At 39.8% G+C, this 7,246-nt stretch overlaps 1 long non-coding RNA gene across 1 annotated transcript; it reads left to right on the forward strand.

The window, feature by feature from the left end:
* The first annotated feature begins 3,547 nt into the window (after positions 1–3,547).
* Positions 3,548–6,722, forward strand: LOC111875112. The gene is made up of 4 exons (XR_002844679.2): positions 3,548–4,216; positions 4,302–4,449; positions 5,496–5,665; positions 6,682–6,722. It is a non-coding gene; the product is annotated as an uncharacterized LOC111875112 (long non-coding RNA).
* Positions 6,723–7,246: the final 524 nt, after the last annotated feature.

Genomic DNA, 7,246 nt, shown 5'->3' on the forward strand with positions numbered 1-7,246 from the left:
TTTCGTTTATTGTGAATTGTAGGTTTTTATGTTGTCTATTGAACTGTTCGAGGATGCATTGGGGAGTTATTTTTGTGTGATTATATATTATGAAGATGTCATTTACATATCTGTTGTAGTATTTGATTTTCTCATCTTCCATCAGATGTTTTATTCTGCTTTGTTCCATGTTTTGTAGGAAGATTTCTGCCACTGTATTCGATATGGGAGAGCCCATGGCTACGCCTGTTCTTGATTTATAATATTTTCCTACTCCCCCCTGAATGCAATGGACTCACCAACCACCCTTCTGTCCCTCGCAACAAAAGGCCAGTTCAGAGGACCATGATCCCTCCGGGGCATCTCATTTCCACAGCCAAACTTAACCGTTACTTATAAACAAATAAGACATTTCCGTGAAGGATGCGTACGGTTACAGTACTTTACGTCTAAACAACTTATGTGATGGTGGTTTCATCTTTGTAGTGATGTTTGCCCTCTGAAGATGGTCCACAGAGACCGAAACATGTAAGGGTGTTAAGTTTTCATGTAGTAAAAAACTTACAGGTCACATTGGACGGAGTGATTTATATTTGTATTTGGGTGAAATTAAGAAATAATCACAGAGACGCTATACGACGACAGCGACGTGTGAGAAGAAGTGGAGTTGCTGCTGCAGATATCAAATCGTGGAAGTTCCAAGCTCAAATGGAATTTTTATTACGTTATATGGTCAATGAAAACCGTGATACAAATTTCGCCGACGATGATGACAGTTCAGAACCTCCTAATGAAGATCACCATACAGACCTTGAAGCCCAACGTTGTGAAGGTGAACCTATTTACGAGATAAATGATGAAGGTTCGGACTTACCAAACACTGCCGACGTTGAAGAGGATGAATCACGTAATTCATCTGCAAAAACGAGTCTGCTGAATCTCCACAACGCCACATCCAAAGAAGGAGGTGAAAAATTTTGATATTGACAACTTAATAAAAAAGAATATTGAGCAACGAGAACAAAGATCAAAAGAAAGAAGTGAAGAAAGGAAAAAATTAGAAGCAAGAACAACTCCGAAGGACGATCTGTATCTGTTCTGCATGTCAATGTACGAGCTGACCAAAAAAATGCCAGCAACATTTCAGCACATTGTAAGAAGAAACGTATTTCTCACTGTATCGCAAGAGGAGGCACGCCTGCTGAATATTACTGAACCTACATTTAACCCAGTAGTTGGTACTGGCGACAGCAGTCATCACCTGGGGAACTGGTCGAATTGGACACATGTGAGCTCTCCTGCTTCATCAATCTCTTCAGGGCAACCTCCTTCCTACTTCTGTGGAGAGACGGTGGCTTCTCGTGAAAACTTAGAATCTTCCAACGTAGTCTCTTTCATTAACCATTTCTCAGAATAAATATTTCTATGCGTTTTTGCCATGTATATTATTAGTTTCTTATTATATTGTAATGAATATTATCAGTTCTTAAAAACATAAAATAAAAAACTTACATAAAAAATACTGCCAGTTTTTCTTCAGTTTCAATTGGAGTTTCGGCATTGCATCCCTCGGAGCAAACAATAGGTTGAATCATGCTATGAACTTCTTAAAACTCCTCTCGATTTACACGGAAATAGTTCACAAATCGTTCATTGGAGAATTCTCTTGTCAGTGCAAATTCCCGTGAGTTCCTCTTTTTTTCATGTACTCACTTTTCCACAGCTTTACCTTCCTCGACTTCCGATAGAGTAATAGTAATGTTTCTAACTCGCTGTCCGAATCTGACTCAGAGCTCAAATCAAGGTATGCCGCAAACATGTTTTTGATTTTCGATTTGGTTACTCGCACAAACTACCCCTGTCTTCGTCAAACTGCTGAACAAAACTCCTTTCCAATATGTATCGACAACTGTGCCACACAGTTCTTTTTTTCCGTGCAGCCCTACCCTGCCCTGTCCTGCCCGGTCGTGCCCCTACTATGCCACGCAGTTCGATGTGCGCGTTAGCTTAGCGTTGGTTGTATGAGGAGGAGAATGAAGTAATTTGAAAGAAAGAAATTTTATTTGAGTGAAAGAAACATGTCGAGGATTGAGGTATGTATTTGCTTATAATTATATTCCCTCATAGTATTAAGACCTGTTTCTCTAACGTAGTATTTTCAAAATTAGTTACCAGTTTTTCATTTCTGAAATAACCGAAATACTTGAAATAGTCATGATTGTAGGTATCCAATTACGTGACGGTAAATTAAATGGATTTCAGATGGTTTAAATAATATAAGTCAGCCTATATTAATTAAAAGTGGGTACTTGACCTGGTATATAGCAGACCACCGCTATATACGAGTATATAGTCGACAACTGTTGCCTGTAGATATTATTTTATAACCGACCCAGCAACAAGGCCTTGGCCAAAGAGAAGTATTTATGCTACTGAAATATTTCTAATGGCAGTGGATGTATAAACAAACATTTTTAGATTCCCTTCAGAACAGATTGATTCAAAATGATCCCTACAGTATGATTGTTATTCACAGTGTCATATTGCACATTTAGAAATCTAAAACCTTCATGGTTAAACATATCTAAAAGTTAGAAGAAAAATTTCTTTGTTATGTAACCTGCAGTGATGGAGATTACTCTCACATGATTCTAGCAGCTGTCTTGTGCCCCATCAGCGTTTTCCTCATAACGGCATGTGGACAATGCAAACGTTTATTTTGTGTGTGGGAAATCTTGCCCAGAAGAAGTTTATGGAATTCAAGCAGTAATTTTTCTCAGGCCTCGCCACAGTTAGGTTTTGCTGGAAACCAGGATGGCTGAGTTATGGTTCCTAACTAGGCGTCTGGCACAGTAGTCAGGAAGTTAGGTTTTTTTTTTTTCTCTATAGCATTCAGACTGAATCTATGGCCCACACAACACATCATTCAGTACGTACAAGGCTTGGTTTCCTCAGAGGGTGAATTGTCTGGAGCATGGAACTGATAGCTCCCATCCATTTAGTGTCAAGATTAAGAGTGGTTGGAGCTATACCTCCACTATCCATACGTCTTCAAGGTGTGATGTCTAACTAAGAATGTGCTCCAAAGTACGGGATTGATATTGACTAGGCTTTTTTGTATTTACAGTTATTCTCCACAATAAAAAATGGAGGTCGATGATCCTGAGAGAATAAAATGAATATTTATTTATTTATTTATTTATTTCGTCTCTATAGGTCATTGCTACATGATATAGGACAAGTCAGTTACTGTACATTGGCTGATTACAATAAGAGAGTAAAGTTACAATACTTACAATTGTTTATAATAAATTACAGTAGATTAGAGTATTTGGAGTTCGTATAGTGTGAGGTGGAATCCATATTAGGTCCCCTCGCCACGTCGGCTTCCATATGTCCTATTGTACCTGTACCGGTGATAATGCTTATAGAGAATTTGATGGAATGAGGATAGGCAGGGGAAACCGAAGTACTCAGGGAAACCTGCCTCAGCGCGCTCAGCGCCACTTTGTCCATCACAAAATCACAAATCCCACTTGACTAGACTGCAACAGTGGGAAGCCAGTGACTACCTGCTTAAGCTATGGCGCGGCCTTTGAGATAATATTGGTGAATTTGGTGATAGCACTGGTATAATGTTTCACTGTCGACTCTACACTGCAACATCTCATTACATCTGCTCTCCCTTCCTGGTGTAGCTTCTTTGTATCTGCAATCTCTCCAGAGTAGCTCATTCAGGTAAATCTCCGACTGTTATCTTGGTTGCTGGCAAAAACGAAGGAAAACTGCGCAGTAGGGATTCCCAAAACCGATTATTCATGAATTATGTGATTATAATTGCTTAGTGATTGTCTCACACGAGAGAAACTCATCCACTTTATAAAAACAATGATCGAGTAGGTAAGTTATCAAAGCGTTTTTGAACTTATATATAGTACTGTTATTTCTGTAATATATCGTGGCAGATGATTTAGCAGTCGAAGTCCTAACCGTCCTAACCGTCCTAACCAATGGTCAGTGAATTAATATTATTCAAATATTCAAATTATTCACCTTTGCCAATCCGTGTCATCTGTGTCCCTTGGAGCACATTCAAAATGATATAATATGGATCTTGTGGTCATCTTGCGTTCCCTATTTCACCTAGTTCACAATTTCATATTGTAGAAGACACTCTGCAGCCGACCAAGTGACCAAGAGGACCGAGAGTGAAGAGAAATTCGTTGAAATGATGGCTGTAAGTTACATTTCCTGTAGAGAAATTTATTTGCGTTTGTCAGTGTTGTGAAACAGAATTAAAACGATTATTTTTTGTTTTGTAGGAATAAAGCTGGTCATCAGTACCCGAGGATGTGATGGAGTGTTTTCTAAACTTGGAAGACATATTGGATGATGTTCGGCTTCTGTCTGCTGCAAGTGCAGCGGAGGCACAAGTACTGGCATTACAGCATCCAAAACTTCATTTAACACGTAAGAATGATTAACAGAAGTGTTATGGTTTAAGAGGTTTTGAATAAGTTGAGGATGATTCATAGTAACGTAAAGTAAATGACGTTTGGTCTTACAAAGGAAGCATGAATTTTTGCATATTTTAAACAATCTCCTATGATGTATGTGTTGCACCTGTCATAGCAAATCTTTCAATGAGTAGTTTTTGACCTGAAAGTTCATATGAATCACTCTTGAATTTGTGATTGCAGGTGACTTAAAAGAGAGTTTATTGCTGTCATGATATGAATTCCATTATGTAAATCAGAATATTTCATTCATCAATTGGTAGTGAACCTTTAGTGTTAATGTCACTGAGCTCTTTTATTATGAACATACTGGAAACTTTTGAATTTCTGTATTATTAAATAATATTTGTCTTAGAATGTGAAGTATGTAGCAGTTTGTTTCAAGTAGTTGGTTAGTTATTGGAGAGGGTGGGTTCCCCCATGCACTTACACCAGTATTGGTCCATTGTGCTTCCCTCTATGATATTCTACCAGTCTCTATACCCTACCGATATTGGTGCGTACCATCAGTCCTGACCGAGCCAGCGAGTTCGGCCTCTACTGGCTTGTGCAGTATTTATAATGCTTCCCCCATCTGTCAGAGGCGTTAGAGACTACTGTTGGGCGGGAAACATCCTTGAATTTGGCTCAGTGACCTCCTTTGGAGATATGAGTTTCTTTTACGTGCTGTAAAGCTACGACACGGGACCCACGGCTTAAAGTCCCTCCCAGAGGACTTGTTCCCTGAATTTTATACACCCTTAAAAATTCCACGACCTCTGCCGGGTTTGAACCCGCGTACCACGAGTCATGAGGTGGGAACGTTACCTCTAGATTATGGAGGCCGCTTTGTTTCAAGTAACTTTCTTGAAGAGTCCCAGTGTGAACTTCATAAATTTGATGTACAAATGCAGTTCCAGAAAAGCATTGGCTACTAAGAAGTACATTTTACTTAACAAAATTAAATAATTTTTGTGTGTCTTATGTACTGTAACAGATGCTTAAAGTATTCCTTTGCAGCCGAAGAGAAACGACTTCTTAAAAAAAGGTGTCAGACCGTCTTCTCATTATCCTGTCACACAAGATGAAGAGCATGAACTTAAAGAGATTAGAAGAAAAATCTGTAGTATGATATCAGCACAGGATTCACGCAAGAGAAAGAAGGAATACATAGGTTGCTTGGAAGAGAGGTAAGAATCTCATATTATATTACCAAGGATGCAGCCATGTATGTATGTATGTATGTATGTAAGGGGTGGGCCATAGAAACTGGCCCCTGCACTGCGACCTTCAATGATCTATTGTGCTTCCCCTTGGATTAGCCCTATGATGCAAACATTCTTCAGTACGTATTTTATCAGCATTTTTTTTTTTTTTGAAAATTTTCCTTGGGCAGAGAGAATTAGTTGGGATTATATACATGAAATAAAAAATAATAAGATGTTATTACTGTGCTGAAATTAGTGCGCACATATAAAGATGTTGAGATGATATTAATTATGGTAGACTACAACTGAAACATTTATAAATCTTGTAACCCCAGGTTTAATGTGGGTAATTATATATTACTGCTCTGTCCATCAGCTTGTTGTGGCCAGTTTGTACTGAGCTCCTGACTGTATGTAATTTTGGAGTTCGTTGTGGTAACTGTCTTCAGGATGAATGAAGAAGTGGGCTGGTATGTAGGGCTTACAGTAGAAGTAATGGTGGCCATGGTGTTTTCCAATGGGAATGAACCTTGTGGGCAAGAAGGGTTGGAGAACACTTGCAGCCAGACTGCGTAGGTGTATCCATCTTGGTTGAAGTTGTGGCGATGTCTGTTTTGATGGGTTCCCTGATTATCTAAAAGTAAGTAAAGTAAGGCTATCCCTGTAACAGGCCGCAAAGGCCCATAGTGTTGTGAAACATTGAGGGTCCCACTTCATCAAGACAGTCGGCTCAAAGATGGGAGTAAGGTTGTCAGCCTTAAGCGCCGGCCATGCTTTACTCCCCAGGAAAATTATTTAAGTAACTGGTACTCATTTCTGTTCGAGGCTTAGTCGACCCCAGGGCCATAGTCTGGCTGGAAGGATTAGGTCAAAGTTGTCTACCGCATTCTGAATCAGTGTCATTTATCAGCGCCTTCTCAATTTCGGCTTCTTCCATGTGAAATGAGACCATGGTGGATAGTTGAAATTGCGATGTTTTATAAGCGGTACGATTATAGGAGGCCACTTGACATCACTGGCCGACTTCCTCTAATATGAGACTGAGGTGTCGTGTGTGCTCTTCGCGTGGGAAACAGAGTTACATCCGGACAAAGTGCATGAATTGCGACATCGGACTCTTCATTCAGTTAGATGACTCAGGAGGGAAGACTGTATGCTTATGAAGCGGGTGCCCAAAAATAATGTAAGTAGAACAAGAATTTCTATCTTAAAATTAGATTTTAAAACACTGTGCTCATGTGAGGACTGCATGTACCCATATGGTGTTGCACGGCCACTCAGGTACACTTTAAAGGTCCCGTATGGTGTCGCTAGGCTCTTAAAGGTTAACAGTTCGGTTGCACCTGTTTTGCTCCAGCCCTCCTTCATAACCACATATCCCCTTCTCACTGGATAACGCCATGCCCCAGCACTACCTCCTCTGAGAGACCTAGATATCGGTCCACTTTGCCCTCCTGTCCTATTTACCCTGAAGATGGTGACTGCAGTATACATTGGGACGTGTTCAACAAACAACATGGCTAAACCCTGAAACCAGCAGCTTAGATATCAGATACAAGCTAC

Source organism: Cryptotermes secundus, unplaced genomic scaffold (assembly GCF_002891405.2).
Source record: "Cryptotermes secundus unplaced genomic scaffold, Csec_1.0 scaffold6295, whole genome shotgun sequence".
In the NCBI taxonomy this organism is placed as follows: domain Eukaryota; kingdom Metazoa; phylum Arthropoda; class Insecta; order Blattodea; family Kalotermitidae; genus Cryptotermes; species Cryptotermes secundus.